Source organism: Loxodonta africana, chromosome 24 (assembly GCF_030014295.1).
Source record: "Loxodonta africana isolate mLoxAfr1 chromosome 24, mLoxAfr1.hap2, whole genome shotgun sequence".
NCBI classification, from domain to species: domain Eukaryota; kingdom Metazoa; phylum Chordata; class Mammalia; order Proboscidea; family Elephantidae; genus Loxodonta; species Loxodonta africana.
In genome coordinates, this window is record NC_087365.1 from 6320120 (window position 1) to 6343246 (window position 23127).

Below are 23127 nucleotides of genomic sequence, written 5' to 3' on the forward strand. Positions count from 1 at the left end.
CTTTGGGTAAAATTGACATTTTCACAATGTTGAGTCTACCTATCCATGAGCACGGTATAAGGTTGGTGATTTTGAACCCACCCAGAGGTGCTGCAAAAGAAAGTCCTGGAGATCTGCTTCTGTAAAGATTATAGCTAAGAAAACCTTATGGAGCAGTTATACTCTCTAACACATGGGTTTGCCGTGACTTGGAATTGATTTAATGGAATCAGGCTTGACTATTACTGTTATTAATATACTACTGTTACGTTATTGTTGTTATTATGTCTGATTTATTTCCTAGACAGCATTTCTACGTATAATTTAGAAGTTTTCTGTCTATTTCTTTGACTTATTCTTAAGATTGATATGCCACCAGGAATACCAACTGGCAACGAAATTTTGGTTCAAAATATTTCTGTGGCATAAAATGTCAAAATTCTGGCCCTTAGCATTTACCAATCCTAATTATACAGTGCAAACTTATTGTTCACTGTTGTCGAGTTGGCTCAGACTCATGACTACCCCATACACGACGGAATGAGACAATGCCTGGCTCTGCAGTAGACAATGTTCCATTGTGACCTGGAGGGTTTTCTTTGGTTGAGTTTCAGAAGTAGGTCCCCAGGACTTTCTTCCCAGTCTGACTTAATCTGGAAGCGCCACTGAAACCTATTCAGCACCATAGGCACAGACAAGCCTGACAGACAAGTGTGGCTGCACATAAAGTGCATCATAGTTCCCCTTAAAAGGAGGACACGTCATCTGACAATCTCTCTAGACTTCCTGTCTATATTTGCAACTTCATCTTCTGAAATATTTCTAATAGTCACCATAATTTGTAGGGAGCATTTGAAGATTCTACAGCAGTATTTAACAAATAAAGGTAACTGTTGTGTTTTTGTGTGTGTGTGTGTGTGTTTTTGTAAAATTATTCATTTAAATTAAAAAAAAAATCTAACACTACATGTTTTCTCTCTTCTATCTCCAAGTAATGATCTCACCCAAGGCACTTGTTCCCAAGGGCAGGTCTGTGCCAGAAAGTGGCAAGGTGCTGCTGCCTTGGGTGGAGAATTCATTACATTGATTTTACTGGGATCCAGCTAAGCAACCAAAGGAAAAAAAAAAAAACAAAAACCAGTGCCATCAAGTTGATTCCGACTTATAGCGACCCTATAGGACAGCGTAGAACTGCCCCATAGAGTTTCCAAGGAGCGCCTGGCGGATTTGAACTGCCGACCCTTTGGTTAGCAGCCGTAGCACTTAACCAAAGAAAAGCAGAACGACTTTGGGACCCCTTCTACAGCCTTCCTTAACTTAAATTCCTAACCTCCTCTGCCTCCCTCAGAAACTTCTTTCTCAACCACTTCCTCTTTTTCTGCCTCACCAGAAATTTGTCCATTTCCTTTAGGTTTTCAAATTTGTCTAAGTACAGTTTTTCATAGTATTCTGTTATGAATCTTTGAATTTCAGTTGGGTCTGTTGTAATAGTGCCCATCTCATTTCTTATTTGGGTTATTTGCTTCCTCTCCTGCTTTTTCTTTTGTCAGTTTGGCCGGTGGTTTATCAATTTTATTCATCTTTTCAAAGAACCAGCTTTTGGTCTTATTAACTCTTTCAATTATTTTTCTATTCTCTGTTTCATTTATTTCTGCTCTAATTTTTATTATTTGCTTTTTTTCTGGTGCCCAAGTCTTCTTTTGCTGCCCTCTTTCTATTTGTTCAAGTGGTAGGGTTAATGTTTTGATTTTGGCCCTTTCTTCTTTTTCAGTGTGTGCATTTATTGCTATAAATTGATCTCTGAGCACTGCTTTTGCTGTGTCCCAAAGGTTCTGGTAGGGTGTTTTCATTCTCATTTAATTCTGTGAATTTCTTTTTTCTGTCCTTGATTTCTTCTATAGCCCAGTAATTTTTGAGCAAGGTGTTGTCCAATTACCCTGTATTTGATTTTTTTCCTTGCTTTTTCTGTTATTGATTTCTACTTTTATGGCTTTATGGTCAGAAAAAATGCTTTGTAGTATTTTGATATTTTGGATTCTGTTAAGGGTTGCTTGGTGGCCTAATATGTGGTCTCTTCTGGAGAAAGTTCCACGTGTGTTGGAAAAGAAAGTATACTTGGCTGCCGTTGGGTGGAGTGTTCAATATATGTCTATGAGATCAAGTTGGTTGACTGCGGCATTTAGATCTTCCGTGTCTTTATTGAGCTTCTTTCTGGATGTCCTGTCCTTCACCAAAAGTGATGTGTTGAAGTCTCCTATATTATTTTGGAGCTGTCTATTTCTCTTTTCAACGCTGTTAGAGTTTATTTTATGTATTCTGGAGCCCTGTCATCAGGTGTGTAAACATTATGGTTATGTCCTCCTGGTATATTGACACTTTAATCATTATAGTGTCCTTCCTTATCCTTTTTGGTGGATTTTACTTTAAAGCCTGTTTTGTCAGAGATTACTATTGCCATGCCTGCTCTTTTTTGATTGTTGTTTGCTTAAAGTATTTTTTTCCCCAAATTTTGTGTTTTAGTTTGTGTTTTTGAGTCTAAGGTGTGTATCTTGTAAGCAGCATATAGACAGATCTTTTTTTTTTTTTTTAAATCCATTCTGCCTCTCTCTTCTCTTTTTAGTCCATTTACATTCGGTGTAATTATTGATAGATATGAGGTTAGTGCTGTCATTTTGATGTCTTTTTTGTTGTTGTTGACAGTTTCTTTGTTCCACTTAATTTTCTGTGCTGAGTCATTTATGTATTTTCATTTTTATTGATTTTGTTTTTGCTGAGTCTTTATGTTTTTCTTGTTTTTTATTTTGATGTGTAGGATTGTTAGTTTCTTTTGTAGTTACCTTAATATTTACCTCTATTTTTCTAAGTTTAAACCAATCTTTTATTTCTTGATATCACCTTCACTGCCTGTCCATATGAAAGACCTATAACATTTTTTAGCCCCTCTTTTTTTGTTTTAATGTTGTCATGTTTTACATATTGACATCGCTGTTTCCCTATTTTCAGTGTTTTAACTTTGATTTATTTTTGTGCCTTCCCTACCTGGGTTGATATCTGGTTGTTCTGTCCTGTGTTGCAGTCTTGGGTTGTTATCTGATGTTATTGATTTTCTAACTGAAGGATTCCCTTTAGCATTTCTTGTAATTTTGGTTTGGTTTTTACAAATTCCTTAAACTTTTGTTTATCTGGAAAGGCCCTAATTTTGCCATCATATTTGAGAGAACAGCTTTGCTGGATATATAATTCTTGGCTGTCAATTTTTTTCCTTCAAGGCTTTATATATGTCACCATTGCCTTCTTGCCTGAATGGTTTCTGGTGAGTAGTCAGAGCTTGATCTTTTTGACTCTCTTTTGTAGAGGACCTTTCGTTTATCCCTACCCACTCTTAAAATTCTCTCTTTATCTTTGGTTTGGCAAGTTTGACTGTAATATGTCTTGGTGACTTTCTTTTGGGATCTACCCTGTGTGGGGTTCAATGAGCTTATTCGATAGATATCTTCTCATCCTTCAGGATATCAGGGAAGTTTTCTGCCAACAAATCTTCAACAATTCTCTCTGTATTTTCTGTTATCCCCCCCCACCCCTTCTCATATGCCAATCACTCATAGGTTATTCCTCTTGATAGAGTCCCACATAATTCTTAGGGTTTCTTCATTTTTAAAAGTTCTTTTATCTGACTTTTCATCAAATAAATTGGCATCAAGTGCTTTATCTTCAGTATCACTGATTCTGACTTTCATTGCCTCAATTCTGTTCTTGTGACTTTCTATTCAGTTGTCTAATTCTGAAATTTTATTGTTAATCTTTTGGATTTCTATATGCTGTCTCTCTATGGATTCTTGCAGCCTGTTAAATTTATCATTGTGCTCTTGTATAACCTTCTTAATTTCCCCTGTGGCTTTGTCTGTGTGTCCCTTGGCTTGTTCTGCATTTTGCCTGATCACCTTCCTGATTTCTTGAGGAGATCTGTATGTTAATCTTTTAAATTCTACCTCTGGTAATACCAAGAAATTAACTTCCTCTGGGAGGTTTCTTTCTTCCTTGTTTTGGGAACTTGCTGAAGCCATCGTGGTTTGCCTCTTTATGTGATTTGATACTGGCTGTTGTCTCCAAGCCATCAATAAGTTATTATATATATATATTTTTGTATTTGCTTACTGCGTCCTAGCTTCTTGTTTTGTTTTGATATGCCCACATAGATTGGTTGTGTGAGTTACTTTGATTATTGGCATCCTTGAAGCTCTCACATCCTGTCATTGGGTGGTTAGAGCTGTTAGTAGGTATGTGAGCCCAGGAATCTGTTTACTTTTCTTGTGTGGATTCAGCTCAGTTGTCCACATTGTCGATCACTGAGTGTGTGGTATAGCTCTCTCTTACAGTCCTAGATGCACAGGGGAGATTGGAGTAGGCACAGGTATCTGGCTACAGTAGGGGTCGTGTGTTGAGCAAGGCAGATGGCTGACGATTGCCCCTGAGTATGTGGGTAGAATGTGTGTGCCTGTTCCCTAGTGTGTGTAGATGGGTGGGCTTTGCAGTCAGACTTTGGGCACCCAATACTGCTGGCTATAAGGACTGGGAGGCAACACTTATTCTTGGACTCCTGTCATGGGTGGCTAGGTGGTGTGAATGGAGCCACCAGCCCTCAGGTCCCTGATGTGGTTAGGTGAGGACCCTGCTTAATGGGCAGTGTCAAACATCATGAACCTGCCACTCCCCTTTATAGCTGTTGCAGTTGAAAACAGGTTTCAGGTATATATTCTGTAGTACTGTGCTGACAAGGGTCTGTGTTGTTGAAATGAGCTCACACAGGTCTATGCAGGGATGAAAGGCATTCAAAGTCTGTGGACCCCTTATGCCTGTGCCTAGGCAAAGAGGCTGTGCCTGCCCTGAGTTCCCAGCTTAGGCAGATTATCTTTTCCTGTTTTTTAATTTGTTCCCTCTCCAAAGCCAGGATAATGGTTTGGGGTGTGTGACAGGTCCTACTTCCAGCCCAGGGGGTGCAGCAATCACTAAAGCCAGACCGGGACCCAGAACAGAGTGGGGAGGGGAGAGGTAAATGGTATAGAGGTATTTCCCAAAGGGCGGAAGGGTTTTTTTTGATCTGCATGGTAGGTTAGACGCTTGTACTTATCTTTCACCAACTGAGCTCCGCTCATCCCTGGTTCCGGAGGTTTGAGCAGACTCTTTACTTCTCAGTTTCTCCCGATGTGGAAAATGTGTCCTGAGCACTACTGCTTTCTTCAGCCTGCACACTAGCTGGTCCAGCTTTGCCTTTGATGTTCAGGGCTCCTAGATTGCCATATATAACCAATTCACTTGTTTCGTTGGGTCTTTGTTGTAAGAGGGGCCACAGGAAATATCTGACTACTCTGCCATCTCTGCCCCACCCCCTCTGCCTCACCAAATGACATAACTCCTTAACATTGGTTTTAATATGGAAGCTTCCACTAATGAGAATTCTTTAACAAGTGATGTTTAGCCTTGCACAGAAATGCAACTCTCTGGTTTGCACACATTGCATGACAGAGTGGCCAGGACTGGATGGAGTGTTCGTTCTTCCTATGGGCTCATGGGAGGTGGATGGTCAAATTGTGTAGTGGAGAGTTTTCACTATCTGTCTGTACTTAGGTGTGTCCTTTACTGACACCTCAGCCTTTCAGGAGCATAATCTCTTCCTTACATTTGTTCCATTTTGACACCCTCCCTCTCTGCCACCAAACCATGGGAAGAATCTGTTGTAAGTCATTTACACCTTGCTGTTGTTAAACATAATTATGGGATGTGAATGCTATTGGGGCCAGGAGAGCAGGCATTGCTGAATTCTACCCTGGACCCCAGCCGAGGGGATCTCAAGGATGCTATTAGGAATATAGATGGGGACAGTGGCCAAGGAAAGTGAGTCCATGAATCCCTCATTGCTGTTAGTCATGGTTGGGCCCCTAACATGCAGGACACAGAGTTCTGGTATGCTGGGCTGGAGAATATAGCCCAGCTCAGCACTGATCCATCCCCCACAAGACCTTGCTCTACTTCACACTCTGGTCAGCCACGCAGAGGCCAGGGAGCCCAAGGAAAGAGAGGACCAATGTGCATTAGAGAGAATAGAAAGCATGTAGACAGACCTCCTTCCAAGTATGGAAATGTCTTGACCTTCTTTATTGTGTTAGCCGTGTGGAAGGAGGGAGTGGAAGATGGGATGTGGGCACAGACAAGATGAAGCTAAAGGGCCAGGCTTCCTTCACTGTGGGCAAGGCCTCAAACATCTTCTGCCCTTCTCTTCTGGTGGAAGAGGACAAGAGGCCCACACAGTCATGTGTGTGATTGACAATGGGCAGGATCCTGTTCACAAATAATCATACCCCAATCAGTGTTCTAAAAATGGACCAATCCTAGTATGGTTCTTCATTTGCAGGGAGTGTGGAGTCAGGAGGTAGTGGGGTGAAAAATCCCCATTTATAAAAGTCTAAATTGTGAATTGAAACTCTTTATTTCTTCTTCCATCATTATTTCATTTTTAAATCTCAACCAAAGGGAATTTCAGGCAACCTTGAGGAGATAGGGAGGAATTGGGCTTATAGTGTTTAAGAGCTCCAGCTGCTAACCAAAAGATTGGCAGTTCAAAATCCACCAGCTGTTCCTTGGAAACCCCATAGGACAGTTCTGCTCTGTCTGATGGGGTCATTATGTGTCACAATTGACTCAATGGCAATGGGATTTTTTTTTCAGTTTTGGTTAAAGCCTTTTGTTCTGTCCTGGGATGTAACCCATGCTTGAGTCACTGAAGGGCCAACAGGGTGTGATTCCTATTTGATGACTTACAAAGCTGTAGCTGGAATTTCACAGAGTCAACACGACAGTGTCTTGTAGGGTAGACAGATTAGCTGCCCTTATCTCAGCATCAGTTCACATGGGAGCTGAATGGAAGGTCAATACCTTGGATTCTCCGGCAGTAAGCAGGTGTCTAGAGAGCATAGATTTTCTGCTATGTAAGCTCCACTCTCCCTCATTGTTGGCTTCCATCAGGCCAATTTCAAACCCATCAAAACATATAATGGAGAGCCAGCCTTTAACAAAACACACAGCTTCCCCAGAATTTAGGGCTGATATTGCTCAACAGTTGCCCTCCCCCTTTCTGCCTTCAGATTCCGATGACAACAGACTCTGGCTGGTAGAAGCACAGCAGAGATGCTGCAGTCGAACAATTCACACTTGGAGTTCTGGAAGCTGTTCCGGAAAATGAGCCACCTCTACCTTTGGACTCACCACTTAAAACATGTTGACACGTATAAAATCAGCAACTCAAAATAGGGATTGCATTCTACTCTTTCAGTGTGTTCCTCTGGTTGTCATGTATTCGTTCATTTACCTATTCACTCAACAATTATTTATTGCACATTATTGTTTGACAGACACTATGCTAGGTCCTGGATGTATAACAGTTAACAAGACAGAGTGTCTTTCTTCACAGAATTTAGAGATTTTCTGTATCAGTTAGCAATTGCTAAAATAAGCTGCATAGCACACAACCACAAAATTTCAGTGATGTACAACAATAAGCATTCGTTAACTCATCTGTTTGTGGGTTGGCTAGGGGCCAGCTGGCCTTGGCTGGTCTTGGCCAGGCTGAATCACACATCTGAGGGTGGCTGAGTAGGACTGTCTTGGCTTTGTACTGTCCAGTGAGACACGTATCTGGTTCAGCTTGGCTCTTCCCTGAGGGTTGGGCTCAGGTCTGCTCTACAAGTGTCCACTCTGGAGCTGAGACTGAGAGGGAAGTAGCTACCCTGGGGAGCTCTTCTCATGATGACAGAGGTGCATGCCCACCTGTGCAGCACTTTTCAAGCCTTCAATCAGGTCCCATCTGCTAACATTAGCCAAAGGCAGTTACATCGTCACACCTAACATGATGAGGTTAGGGCATATACTCTGCCTCTCTAGTGGGAAGAAGTGCAATGTCACCGGGAAAAGGGAGGGTGAGGAATCAGGGACATTAATGCACTGCCACATGAGTGCTACTTGTTTTATCTCTCGGAAGGCCAGCAAGATCCAGGCAAAACAACCAGAAGAGGCTGAGCACTGGTGATGCCTAGCTTTGAGGGGAGGAGTATGCAGGTAACGGGGTGGTGTTAGAGCCATGGGCCTGGCTCTAGTGGAATCAGGAGGGAGACTTGCTGGACTAAGGTGGGGTGGATAGAAGAATGGGTGAGTCTCAAGATGGGGGAAAGGCTGAACTCGCTGAATGCATGGGAAATTTGGAATTTCATTGTGTACATATGTGTACAAACACTTACTCCTGCTTGGGGTGTGTGCCTGACTGGGGGTGGGGGGGGCAGATTGAGAGGGACATTCCATAATACCTATTTTAGAAAATAATTTGTGAAGAAGAAAAATGGTAAAAGTAAGTCAGCTTCTTTCCATCCTGGCTGTTTATCAGAATGTTTTACAAAACGTACCTGGCTGTGTCCCATGTATGGGGTCTCTCCTTCAGCAGTGTAAGGAGAGTCTGAGTTTTATAATAGTCAGGTTAAACATATTGATATTTTGTTCCAAACCATTTTTTTCCATCCATGTAAGGTTAAAAGTTGAAAACCAATAATCAATTGCCTTAGTTTGCTGGTACTGCCGTAACAAAATACCACAAGTGAGTGGCTTTAATGAACAGAAAATTATTTTCTCAGTCTGGAGGCTGAAAGTCCAAATCAGGGTCTTGACATGCTGATTTTTTTTTCTGTGGGCCTCTCAGGTGACCACTAGCAATCCTCGGTGTTCCTTTGCTATTCGTAGATGCTTGTCTCCTTTTTCACATGGTGCCTCCTCCTGTGTTTCTCTGTGTCTCTACTCCCCTTTTTAAGACACCATTCAGAGGGAGATTAGGTTTAGGGCCCACCCTATGCCAGTATGACTTCGTTAACATAACAAAAGAAAACCCTGTGTCCAAATAGGATCACATTCGCAGGTACAGGGCTTAGGTCATCAACATATATTTTGGGGGAACACAATTCAACCGATAAAACAAATATTTATATCATTGTGTTTATATGATTATTTGGTGTCTACCGAAATGTTAAATAGAGGGATACTATATTTCTTTTCCACCGCCTATCTATCAGTTTGTCATAGTATGGTGGCTTTCATGTTGTTATGATACTGGAAGCTATGCTACTGGTATTTCAAGTGCCAACAGGATCACCGGTGGTAGACAGATTTCAGCAGAGCTTCCAGACTAAGAGAGACTAGGAAGAAAGACCTGGTGGCCTGCTTCTGAAAATTAGCCAATGAAAACCCTACATATCACAGATTATTGTCCAAGACTTTGACTCACTTTTTTTCTTGGCTTTAAAGAACAGAAATTTATTCATTCAGCTCTGGAGGCTAAAAGTCCAAATTACGGTCTCTTCTGTGTCAATTCCTTCTGAGGGTCTCTCTCCTAGTTTCTGATGTCTGCTGGCCATCCTTGGCATTCCCTTCCTTATAGATGGGTCCTCACCTGGTATCTGTCTTCCCCCATGGATGTGTCTCTGTGTCTGTTATGCTATTTTTATAAGACACCATTCAGAAGGGATTGGGTTTAGGACCCACCCTACCCTGGTATAACCTCATTAACATAACAAAAGAACATCTCTATTCCCAAACAGGGTCACATTCACAGATGTGGCAATTAAGACTTAAACATAACTTTTGTGTGTGTGCTTTAGGTGAAAGTTTACAGCTCAAGTTAATTTTTCATACGAAACTTTATACAGATGTTGTTATTTGACATTAGTTGTAATCCCTGCAATGTGACAGTACACTCTCCCTTTCCATTCCGGGTTTGTTGTGTTCATTCAACCAGCTCCTGTCCCTTCCTGCCTTTTCATCCTGCCTCTGGGCAGGAGCCACCCATTTGGCCTCATGTATCTGATTGAACTAAGAAGCATACTCCGCACAAATATTATTTTTTGTCACATAGTCCAGTCTAATCTTTGAAGAGTGGGCGTCAGGAATAGTTTCAGTTCAGAGTTTACAGAGCTTCCAGAAGCCATAGTTTCAGGGGTCCCTCCAGTCTCTGTCAGACCATTAAGTCTTTTTTCATGAATTTGAGCTCTGCTCCACATTTTTCTCCCGCTCCATGCAGTACTCTGTGCTGTGTTCCCTGTCAGGGAGGTCATTGGTTGTAGCCGGGTACCATCTAGTTCTGGTGTCAGGCTGATGGAGTCTCTGGTTAATATGAACCTTTTGTCTCTTGGGCTAATGTTTTCCTTGTGCCTTTGACGTTCATTTTCCTTTGCTCTCAGTGGGTTGGGACCAATTGATGCATCTTAGATGGCTGTTCATAAGCTTGTAAGACCCTAGACACCACTCACCAAAGTGAGATGCTGGACATTTTCTTAATAAACTTTGTTATGCCGGTTGACCTGGATGTCCCTGGAAACTATGGTCCTCAGGCCCCAGCCCCAGCTACTCTGTCCCTGAAAGTGTTTGGATGTGTTCAGGAAAACTTCTTAGCTTTTGCTTTGTGCTGACCTCCTCTGTATTGTGTGCTGTCCTTCCCTTCACCAAAGACGATCCTTGTCTACTGTCTAGTTAGTGAGTTTCTCCCACCTCCCTCCTCACCCTTGTAACCATCAAAGAATGCTTTCTTCTGTGTTTAAACTTTTTCTTGAGTTCTTATAATAGTGGTCTCATACAATACTTGTCCTTTTGTGATTGACTAATTTCACTCAGCATAATTCCTTTCAGATTCATCCATGTTATGAGATTTTCTGCGGATTCATTGTTGTTCTTTATTGTTGCGTAGTATTCCACTGTGTGAATCTACCATAATTTATTTATTCATTTGTCTGTTGATGGGCGTCTAGGTAGTTTCTATTTTTTGTTGTTGTGAGCAGTGCTGCAATGAACAGGGGTGTACATATATTTAATGGTGTCATAGCCCTTATTTCTCTAGGACATATTCCTAGGAGTGGGATTGCTGAATCCTATGGGTAGAATTGACATTTTTACAATGTTGACCCTTCTTATCCACGAGCATGGTGTTTTTCCACTTCTGTAGGTCTTTTTCAGTTTCTTGCAGTAGTGTCTTGTAGTTTGCTTTGTGTAGATCTTTAACATCTCTGGTTAGGTTCATTCCTAAGTATCTTCTTGGGGACTGTTGTAAATGGTATCGATTTGGTGGTTTTCTTTTAGAAGTTCTCATTTTTGTTGTAGAGGAATTCAACTGATTTTTGTATGTTTATCTTGTGTGGTGATGCTTTGTTGAATCTTCTATTAGTTCCAGTAGTTTCTTGTGGATTCTTTGGGGATTTCTGTGTATAAGATAGTATCATCTGCGAATGGGGATACTTTTACTTCTTCCTTACCAATTTGGACGACCTTTATTTCTTTTTCTAGCCTAATTGCTCTGGCTAGGACCTCCAGCACAATGTTGAATAAGAGTGGCAATAAAGGGCATCCTCGTCTGGTTCCTATTCTCAAAAGGAATGCTTTCAGACTCTCTCCATTTAGGGTGATGTTGGCTGTTGGCTTTGTAAAATGCCCTTTATTATGTTGAGGAATTTCCATTCTATTCCTATTTTGTCAAGAGTTTTTATCATGAATGGGTGTTGGACTTTGTCAAATGCCTTTTCTGAGTCAATCGACAAGATCGTGTGGTTCTTTTGTTTTATTTATGTGATGGATTACGTTGACAGTTTTTCTAATGTTGAACCATCCCTGCATATCTGGTATGAATCCCACTTGGTCATGGTGAATTATTTTTTTGATACATTGTTGTATTCTATTGGCTAGAATTTTGTTGAGGATTTTTTGCATCTATGTTCATGAGGGGTATTGGTCTATAATTTGCTTTTTTTTGTGATGTCTTTGCCTGGCTTTGATATCAAAGTTATGCTGGCTTCATAGAAAGAGTTCAGGAGTATTCCTTCCTTTTCTATGCTCTGAAATACCTGTAGTAGTAGTGGTGTTAATTCTTCTCTGAAGCTTTGGTAGAATTCTCCAGTGAAGCTGTCAGGGCCAGGGCCTTTATTTGTTGGGATTTTTTTGTTGTTGTTACCTCTTCAATCTCTTCTTTTGTTATGGGTTTATTTAGTTTTTCTACCTCAGTTTGTGTTAGTTTAGGAAGGTGGCGTGTTTCTAGAAATTTGTCCATTTCCTCTAGGTTTTCAAATATGTTGGAATACAATTTTTCATAGCATTCTGTTACGATTCTTTTAATTTCAGTAGGGTCTGTTGTGATATTGCCCATCTCATTGCTTATTTGGGTTATCTGCTTCCTCTCTTATTTTTCTTTTGTCAGTTTGGCCAATGGTTTATCGAATTTGTTGATATTTTCAAAGAACCACCTCTTTGTCTTGTTGGCTCTTTCAGTTGTTTTTCTATTCTCTATTTCATTTATTTCTGCACTAATCTTTATTATTTCTTTTCTTCTGGTGCCTAAGGCCTCATTTTGCTGCTCTCTTTCTATTTGTTTGAGTTTTAGGGCTAATGTTTTGATTTTGGCCCTTTCTTCTCTTTGAATGTGTGCATTTATTGCTATAAATTGACCTCTGAGCACTTCTTTTGCTGTGTCCCAAAGATTGTAGTAAGATGTGTTTTCATCTCATTTGATTCTATAAAATTCTTTGTTCTGTCCTTGATTTCTTCTATAACCCAGCAGTTTTTGAAAGGTGTTGTTCAGTGTCCAGGTATTTGATTTTTTTTCCTTGTTGTTTCTATTATTGATTTCTGCTTTTATGGCTTTATGGTCAGAAAAGATGCTGTGTAGTATTTCAAAGTTTTGTATTCTGTTAAGGCTTGCTTTGTGGCCTAATATGTAGTCTATTCTGGAGAATGTTCAGCGTATATTGGAAAAGAAAGTATACTTGGCTGTTGTTAGGTCGAGTGTTCTGTATATGTCTATGAGGTCAAGTTGATTTTGACTGTGGCATTTAGATCTTCCCTGTCTTTATTGAGTTCCTTTCTAGATGTTCTGTCCTTCACTGAAAGCAGTGTGTTGAAGTCTCCTACTATTATTGTGAAGCTGTCTATTTGTCTTTTCAATGTTGTTAGAGTTTGTTTTATGTATTTGGAGCCCTGTCATTGGGTGTGTATATATTTATTATGCTTATGTCCTTCTAGTGTATTGAGCCTTTAATCGTTATATAGTGTCCTTCCTCACCCTTGTGGTAGCTTTTGCTTTAAAGTCTGTTTCATCAGAGATTAATATTGCCACTCCTGCTGTTTTTTGGTTGTTGTTTGCTTGATATATTTTTTTCCATCCTTTGAGTTTTGGTTTGTTAGTGTCCTTGAGTCGTCTAATGTGTGTCCCTTATAGGCAGCATATGGGAGGATCACGTTTTTTTAATCCATTCTGCGACTTTCTGTCTCTTTATCAGTGCATTTAGTCCATTTACATTCAGTGTAATTATCAATGGGTATGAACTTACTGCTGTCGTTTCGATGTATCTTTTTGTGGTGTTGACAGTTTCTTGTTCCATTTAATTTTCTGTGCTGAGCCATTTTTCTTTATGCATTTTCATTATTGTTGTTTTTGTGTTTTCTGAGTCTTAATGTTTTTCTTCTTTTTTTACTTTGATGGGTAGATTTGTTAGTTTCCTTTGAGGTTACCTTAAAATTTACCTCTATATTTCTAAGTGTAAATTAGTCTTTTATTTCCTGATATCATCTTAACTTCCTCTCCATATGGGTGTTCTATGACTATACTCTTTAGACTTTGACTTTGAATGCGTCATCAGAAGGAATCAATTGCTGGAGAAGGATATCATGTTTCGTGAAGTGGAGGGCCAGCGAAGACAAGGGGAACTCACGATGGCTACAATAATGGACTGAAACTTACGAATGATCACAAAGATGGAAAGGACCAGGGAAACCTTTGTTCTGTTATACACGAGGTCGCAGGAGTCAAAGACAACTCAATGGCAACTAACAACAACAACATACTTCTTTTTCTACATTTCCAATACCACTCAAGGTAGATTCTTCCTTGATTAAAGGTGTAGAAGCAGGCTGAAGGGAATAGGGGAACCACTAGTCTCTATACAGATCTGACACCAGTGCTTTCAACCCTGGCTGCACAGTAGAATCACCTGGGGAGCTTTTTAAAACTTTCATCGCACAGGCTGCTCCTGACATCAATTAAATCAGAATTTTTCAGAGTGACATCCAGGCACTGGTGTTGTTGCTTCTCTCTCTCTCTCTTTTTTTGCTGTGGTGAAAACAGACATACCAAAACATCTGCCAACACAACAACTTCCACATTTTACAACTCAATGATATTGATTATGCTTTTCATGTTGGGCACTGTTGTTTTTAAAACTCTTTGGACATTCTAACATGCAGCCCAGACTGGGTGCCACCACTTTACTCCCCGGTGCTGAGCCCACTTCTTTTCTCTGTCCCCCAGGCCTGGCCACTTCCAGCCTCAGCCTTTGCAGGGTTCTGCCAGCATGTGGGTGCCCTCTCCTGCCTTGGCCCTCCTGCAGTGTTTTCACTTGCAGTTCTTTTTATTTCTCTCATTAACCGCTTTCCACCTTTTTCTGTCTCCCAGAAATGTGTCGAAATCTCACTAGCTGCAAATTCTTTGCTGTTACTAGGTTTTTAAGTTCATTATTACAATTTTAATAGGGTCTCTGAAGGGAGTAGAGACAAAATTGTGTGCTCAATTCACCATTTTGAGCTGCAAAAGCCCAGGATTTTAAACAATATTTTTAGTAGTGTTTAAAAAGTTATCTGAGTGGCAGTGACCCACAGCCATGGGCACACTTGTATGTGTTATAGAATGACACATTCTCTAATGTGGACTTCTTGAGTGAATTTGCTAATGACACCTGATTACTCTCGTGGTTTAATCACAAGGTGCTGTAGTAGGAAGAATATGGCCTTGGAATCACGTAGATGTGTGTTCCAATTCCAGTTCTGGGTAAATTACTTAACTCCTCCAAGGCTCAGTTTTATTACCTATAAAATGGAGACAATTAGGAATATACATATAAGGGAATATTATGCAGCTATAAAGAGAAATGAAGTTGTGATGCATGTCACAACATAGATGAACCTAGAAAACATCATGGTAAGTGAAATAAGTCATCACACACACACAAAAAAAAATCCTGTATGATTTCACTAACATGAAATAAGCAAATATATAGAAACCAAAGCTTATTAATGGTTACCAGAGGTGGGAGGGAGGGGAAGAGGGGGAGTTTTTGTTTGGGGGGCATTGACTTTATGTTATGGTGGTGGAATATTTTGGAAAAGGGTAGTGAGAATGGTTGCATAACATGAAGTATGTAATGAAAGCTATTGAATTGTAAATGTAGAAGTAGTATTGGCGAATGTTTTCACGTGTATATTTTCATCATAATAGAAAAAAATGGAGACAATTACTCTTGCCTTGCAGCTTGTTGTGATAATTAAATTATACGACCCATATGAAAGCTCCCAGCACAGTGCCCAGCACAGGTTATTTTCCTTCCTACTGCAAGTGGGACTGTGAATCTGGGCTTCTTGCCCAAATGAAGTGTTTTTCTGTTTTATTCTATGACAATGCCAGGTATACCAATGCAGGAAACTGTCTGCATCTTCTGAAGGAATTTAACGGGCAAATGCGAATGTAGGAAGAACTTGTTATTTCTTCATGGGCAGGGCCCAAACGTCACTCCCTTTTTTTAATGTATGCTTGGCTATCTGCTAACTTTGTTAGTAATGCAACTTCTTTGCTTTGTGGGCAAACCCGAGTGGATGTATTTACCTTCTTGGTCATCTCTGGCGTATGTTGCTCCTCCTATTATTTGTTTTTCAGCTCTTCCTAAAACATTCCTTCCCCATTTGCTATCATTCTAAAGCAAACTCAAGGGTATTTCTAACTGACATCCACAATTTCATAAGTGCCCATCTATTGTTCCTTAATGATAAGTTGACCAGAGTAGTTAAAGTTTAACAGGAGAAATAATGCTGAGAGGTTCAGCCTTAGGAAGTTCGTGTGCTGGATATTCTTTTAGCCAGGGTCATCTAGGTAGGGACGGTGGGGTAGGGTTGTACCTAAAACCCCCAAACAAACCTGTTGCCATGGAGTTGATTCCAACTCTTAGCAACTCTATAGAACAGACTAGAACCACCCATAGGGTTTCCAAGGAGCTGCTGGTTAGTAACATTAATGCTTAATCACTGTGCTTCCAGGCCTTCATGGGGTATACCCCACCCACCAACCCAGTGCCATCAAGTCGATTCCGACTCATGTACCAGAGAGTCCAAACTCTACTTTTCCTGACTCAGACACGACCCTTCCTCTTTTTGCTACTTGATAGCATGGCGTATTGTTGTAGCACAAAGCATTTGGAGAAACAGGTGTGGGCTTGGATCCTGCTGGGCCCCTTATGGGCTGTGTGTATCTGAGCCTAGACATGGGGATTCTTATCTCCCAAGGCCAATGAAGGTTACAGTTTAGGGCTTGGCACATAGTCCTTGAGGGTAGCCAGCATCATTGTATTACTGAGCGTGGTCAGAGAAGGAGAGAAGAAGGAAAGGCTAATCAGACAACTTCCCTGTTAGCATTGCTGGAGAAACGGGTTAAAGGAGAAGTTGGATTTAACAGCCTGGGATTATTTGGTGAATTTGGCAACTGTGTAAACTCTCTGTTTAATGAGCTGGGAGCACAAAGTTATAGTTTTGACTAACAACACTGTGGATTTCCTTATACACAGTTTCACTGGAGCCAGGATGGCAGCTATTATCTTCATTGGCCCCAGATTTTAGCAGCATCGATGGCAGTGGTGGAGAGCTGACCAGGGTCTTTGAAAAACGTGGAGAAGCAAAAAGGAAAGGAATAATGGTATTGTAGTCAAATAAAGCCTACATCAGAGTTAATACGGCACATTTAATGAAATGCACCATCCTCTCTGGGCTGAGTGTGAATTAGGTGGTCAGATGAATGGCTTTCTGTTGTCTTTCTGTGAGACTTTAGAGGTGGAGGTGTGGGAAAGGAGAAAGGAGCAGAGAGGTGCTCTGTGCATCATTCAACCTTTGAGTCTCTAAGTGCCCTGGGTAATAACATGAGGGGGCCTAGCTTTCTTCTGTTTCTTCCAGGAGCACCTATGACCAGATGATGCTGGAGCTTGGACTCAAAAGTCCACCTACATACAGGTATGGAGAACAGGGACAGGGCAGATATTGAGTTTTAGATTATATAATTGATGGCAACCATTTGGAGCCATGGTAGTACAGTGGTTAAGAGCTATGGCTGCTAACCAAAAGGTTGGCAGTTCAAATCCCCAGTTGCTCCTTGGAAACCCCATGGGGCAGTTCTACTTTGTCCTCTAGGGTCGCTATGAGTCAGAATTGTCTCAACAGCCAAGGGTTTTTTTTGGTTTTGACAGCTGTTTGTTCTGGAAGATGCCCACACTCATTGAAGAATGAGGATCAGACAGGGCAGTTGGGACTAAAAGGTAATGAATGCCCAACTCATTTATTTTGTTGGGGAAGGAGTCTGTTAGGGAGATAAAAGGTGGTACATGTGGTGAACCCTTCCTACCGAGGGCCAATTTTAAACAGCAAAGAAAGCTGAGTATTGTGGATTTAGTAGACACTTCACCAGTATACCTAGATCCCTTCCTTATGGTGCTTGAAATACTACTAATTAAAAATTCATTTTATCAAACAAATAATTATCTACCCATGAAAGATAAGGGTTGCAGCAAATCACTCGCTACCTTGTATGAATTAGTCAGCTTGTTTTCCCAGAACCTCACAGAAACACAGTAAGGGAATAAAGGTTTTGTTAGGGCCAGCAGTGGAAGCAGGATCAGGAGTGAAGGTGTGTGTTAGGTGAGAATCCTCGGTCCATAAAATAAACAAGAGATGCCTGCAGATAAATAGCCTGCAGATACTGTGAGGAGACTTCCCTCGGCCTGGCTGGCTGGTCTCTGTACAACTGGGCTGCTGATTACCGAGAGCCAAAGTGGGTTGGCTGGGGATGTAAGAGAATGGCAAGTCCTTCTCCCTGTGTGGGTTTTGACCTCTTCCCCATCATGCCTCACAGGCTGCAGGAAGGTCAGATACACAATTGTCTAAGAGTCAGAGTTTGATAATCTCCCTGGGCCCTGAGGCCGAACAATGAAGACCACCAGCGAGAGGTTCCAGTTCAGCCTCCAGGCTGACCCCCAAGGCTTTACAAGCGGGATCAGGCCATATGTCCTCGTTAATCCAACATCTGGGTCACAGGGTGGGGGAGAGCACAGAGTCTGGCTAATGCCGCGGTTTAACTCCCCTCCCCTGAGTGTAACTCTGAGACCCAATGGCAGGAGAAATTTAGCTGTTGAGAGATGGCAGCAGGAAAGGAAAAAGCAAAGTGGAGTCTGTAAAACAAACATGTAATTTGTGCATAGAGTTCTTGGAACACATGGGTTAGTTTAACATCACTCCCATTTCTCCTCCCCCACCCTGCAAAGATTAGAAAGAGTGGGGGTGGGATGAGAGAGGAGCAGAGCACTTTATAAACTTCTGCCTGTGGTGTGGCGATTCTGCAGCTTTCTCATTAATCTTTCTTGAACCCAAGTTACATCCATACTTAACTCCAAGTTGCATTTATTGTTTCAAAAGCGAAATTTAAACCCAACTTAACGTAATTAAACACCCTTTCCAATGTTCACAACCTAGCCTTGGGCAGCTGGCACTTTCAGCGGGCTCTAAAAAAAGTCTGTCTTCTCAAGTTAAAAAGATAATCAGGACTTGAAAAGGACAAACTAATTGAGTGAAGGTTTTCATACCTAGTCGTGTTAATTATGTAATCACTATCCCAATGCCCACCAATGGATTCTCAAGTTCCTTCTCCACCGGGCAGAAGTTCTGCATTCCAATAAAAACGCTTTCTTATCTGCTTCATTTAACAGCTATAGGTGAACTGGCCAAAACACAGCTGATGCCTTTTTCTAACACTGGCTTTGTGAACATGTTCTGAATCATTCCTGCACAAGCAAATAAGGGGCATGTGGGAGGTGTGGGGTGGCCTGGCCCCTACCCTACCAGTGGGATCTGAATTTATATACGTATTGCTTGCTGTGCTTTCCCTGAAAATACAAGGAAACAAGTTTGTGCAACTTGTTTGGGGTATACCTCCATTTATAACCCAGGATTTCTACATAAACACCCTTCCATCATGAGAAAGATTCATTTTCACCACACAGGAGACTTGCTTTACAGAACAGTCCGGCTATTCATGAAGGCTGATCACTCCACCACGCCAGACCCCTGCCCCCATCAACAAAGGATGAACCTGGAGTGGCTCGATTTTAACCACCTTTGAAGAGGCAGCTTGTTTTAGACTGGGTTCTCTAGAGAGGCAAATCCAGCGAAGCGTCTTTCCCCAAGGAAATTCCCTTTCAACTGATTGGCTACTCACAACAGATCCCATCATGGAGGTGATCACATTACATCAGATTTCAACATGGAGGTGATTACATCATAATAGGACTGCCAAACTACATCCTAACTGCCAAACCACTGAGAACGTGGCCCACCCAAGTTGACACACGGCCATAACAATCACACAGTTCCATGTTCTGGTTTGGTGAGTAATAGTTGTCCACCCATGTACATTAGAATAAATCACACTGTAGGTACTACGTATGTTGTCGTGAAGTTCTCAAGTATTACAGAATAGTTTTCAACTGAGCACTTTTCCCGGGAGAGCCATGTGGAATGATGCCTGAAGGCAATATACTGTGGCAGAAGCGAGAGCAGCATTCTTGTGCCTAGTTCCCAACCCTGGCACAAGTTTGTGCAGATAATTTTGGGGGTTTTGTCTGCAAATGACAATGGGGGAAAAGTATTCAAAGGCTGAAAGAGACACCATCCCACCGAATCTCAGATAATCAGATGAACAGCAAATAAAGACATCTTTGCCCAAGCCCAAATTTGACCAATTAAAGAGGGAAAAATAATAATGGTGTCACTTGACAAACAACATCTCCGAGTATACGTTGAATGTCGGTTCTTATGTGTCAGAAATTCAGACTTATAGCTTGGGGTCTTTATTACAAAACTCTGAAACACAGAAAGGCTCATATGCTGGAGTGAAAGCATTGGCTAAGAGTCATTAATGGAGGATTCTCGGAGTGAAGCAAATGTGCCAAACATTCCATGAAATAGAAGAAGATGACTTGGGACAAAGATTTAATTGGGTGGGAAACTCGACTGCCCACCAGACTAGGTTGGGTATGGGTGGGGACTGCTTCTGTGTAAGGAAGAGCACCCCCAGGCATATTACCATTATTGGAAAGGCCACAACAATAAATTCTAGTCACATTTAATTAATTATTGATTTGTTTGTTTTTCTGAGGGCTTACTTCATGCATAAAGTACCATGAGATACCAAGATAAAAAAGTAACCCTTAATTGTTAGGGTTCATAGGTAAGGGCAGGAAAATTAATAATAACGTAATTATAATAATACCTAAAGATTATTAGAATAGAATGCTCTGAGTCAGAAGTGACTCGATGGAACCTAACAACAACAAAGATTATTGAACATTAATGTGCAAAGTCAATTTGGTTCCTGTGTATTAACATGTTAGCATGCTTGAGGAAGGATGTTGGGCCCAACTGGGTTAACATAAACTGTTCAGTGGCATCACATGCTCAGGGTCGGTGCAATACCCTAGATATGCCACTGCCAGTGATTGCATGTTTGATCAATTTCAGACTGCAGAAGTTGGTAAAAACTTCCATTTTTTCATCTTTGGCATTAGTGGTTGCTGTGTAAATTTGAATAATCGTTGTATTACCTGGTCTTCCTCAAGCATGGTAATGTGTTAATACATAGGAACCAAATTGACTTTGCACATTAATGTTCAATAATCTTTGTTGTTGTTAGGTGCCATCGAGTCACTTCTGACTCAGATCAATTCTATTATAATAATCTTTAGGTATTATTATAATTATGTAGGTATTATCCTATCACTAAGAGCGATGTACTTCAGGATAGATCTTGAAATGTTCTTTTTGAGGATGAATGCACTGCCATTTCTCTTCACTCTGTCATTCCTGGCATAGTAGATCATATGACCGTTCAATTCAAAACGGCCAACACCAGTCCGTTTCAGCTCACTAATGCCTGGGATATTAATCTTCACGCATTCCATTTCGTTTTTGACGACTTTCAATTTTCCGTGCTTCATGCTCTGTATATTCCACCTTCTGATTACTAGTGGATGTTTGCAGCTGTTTCTTCTCGTTTTGCGTCATGCTATATTGGCAAATGAAGGTCTCGAAAGCTTTACTCCACCCATGTCATCAAGGTTGCATCAACTTTGAGGAGACAGCTCTTCTCAGTTACATTTTGAGTGCCTTCCAACCTGAGGAGTTCATCTTTTGGCACTGTATCAGGCAGTATTCACTGCTATCCATAAGGATTTCGCTGGCTAGTTTTCTCAGTGGTAGATCTCCAGATCCTTCTTCATCATTGCGTTGGGCAAATCAGCTGCAAAAGACCTCTTTAAAGGGTTGAAAAGCAAAGATGTTACCTTGAGGACTAAAGTGAGCCTGATCCAAGAGATGGTATTTTCAATCCCCTCATATGCTTGTGAAAGCTGGACAACGAATAAGGAAGACCAGAGAATTGATGCCTTTGAATTATGGTGTTGGCAAAGAAAGTTGCGTATACCACAGACTGCCAGGAGAATGAACAAGCCTGTCTTGGAAGAAGTACAGCCAGAATGCTCCTTAGAAGTGAGGATGCTGAGACTTTGTCTGGCTTACTTTGGACATGTTATCAAGAGGGACTAGTCCTTGGAGAAGGACATTATGCTTGGTAAAGTACAAGGTCAGTGTAAAAGAGGAAGACCCTGCACAAGATGGACTGACCCAGAGGCTGCAACAATAGGCTCAAATGTAGCAATGATTGTGAAGATGGCACAATACTGGGCAGTGTGCTCTTCTGTTGTGCACGGGGTTGCTGTGAGTTGGAACCAACTTGACAACACCTAACAACAACGACAATGTGAGTACTATTTGAATCACTTTATATATTTTAATTCAATTGATTCTCACAGCAAGCCTTCGAGGCACTATTACTATTCCCTTTTCAGAGATGGAAAAACTGAGGCTGAGAGAGGAACTGTAACTTTCCTACAGAATCAGCAAGCAGCAGAGCTTGTATATGTAGCTGTATTCCCAGAAAGCACTAGGTAAGATGGGGCAGGGGCTGGCAGAGAAGTATATATAGAAAGCAATGGCAGTTGAAGAAGGGGAGATCACATCTGGCTAAGCACAAGGGCAGGTTTCAAATAGGAGGGGGCATTTCAATGGGGTTTGAAGGTTAAGAGGGATTTAATCAGAAGTAGACTGAGGCAGTGCTTATGAAGAATACTTACGCTGGACAGTTTCCTAGGTGGGTGCCCTGGCTGGGCATTGTCCTTCCCAACCCCCATTACTCAGGACCCTGTCTCAACTCTCAGGAGCGGGGCTAGGTAGGCTTGTTTGTGCTGTATGCTCTCACATTACCAAACCAGGGATCATCTGATCCAAAAAAGTGAGTTTCTGTTACTAGAAAACCAACCAACCAAACAAACAAACCAAATTAATGAAGACAATATCTACATGGAAAGAAAGGAAAGCAGAAAGTTTCAGAGATGTTCACATTGAGGGTATGCTTGAGGAAAAGGGAACATAAAGTTCCCCATGGGAGAATGGTGGGCTATCAAGATGAAAGGGAAGAGAGAACAACTGATGATGGGGGCCTGTGGGCCAGACCTACTGTGTATTCAGCATTTTCATTAACTTCTCATTTTTATCCTCAGAACAACCCTACAAGGAAGATATTATCATCACCATTTTCCTGATGAGCAAATTATGTACAGAAAGTTGAGGTAACTTACCCAAGACAACATGGCTTGCTTGGGGCAGGTCCTCAAGCATTTAAATCCTTGTCTCTGATTTTGAACTCTTCCCACCACACAAGGGAAAGCTAAAGCCAAGTATCTTGAGTAACAGGCAACTGAGCATTTTTAGGGAGAGCAGTGGTGTGCTTAGAACAGGTAGCCTGGCATGGATGGCAGAATGGGCTGGGGGTAGGGAACAGTCAGGTGGAAGTGGGAGTCTGAACTATAGAAAGTAGAGGCCTAATTCTAGAAATAGTTTAGAGTTAGAAACAGTGGATCAGTGGTTCTCAGAATGTGGTGC

The 23127-nt window shown here is 41.3% G+C and overlaps 1 long non-coding RNA gene across 15 annotated transcripts in view; it reads left to right on the plus strand.

Annotated features, from left to right (window-relative positions):
* The first annotated feature begins 15156 nt into the window (after positions 1–15156).
* Positions 15157–23127, plus strand: part of LOC111751103 (uncharacterized) — a 70265-nt gene continuing 62294 nt past the window's right edge. For 9 of the 15 annotated variants that reach the window (XR_010319189.1, XR_010319192.1, XR_010319193.1 and 6 more), the window contains exon 1: positions 15157–22814. This is a non-coding gene — a long non-coding RNA (uncharacterized LOC111751103). The remainder of the gene's footprint in view (positions 22815–23127) is intronic. The other 6 variants (XR_010319196.1, XR_010319195.1, XR_010319198.1 and 3 more) reach the window with 5 other exon arrangements.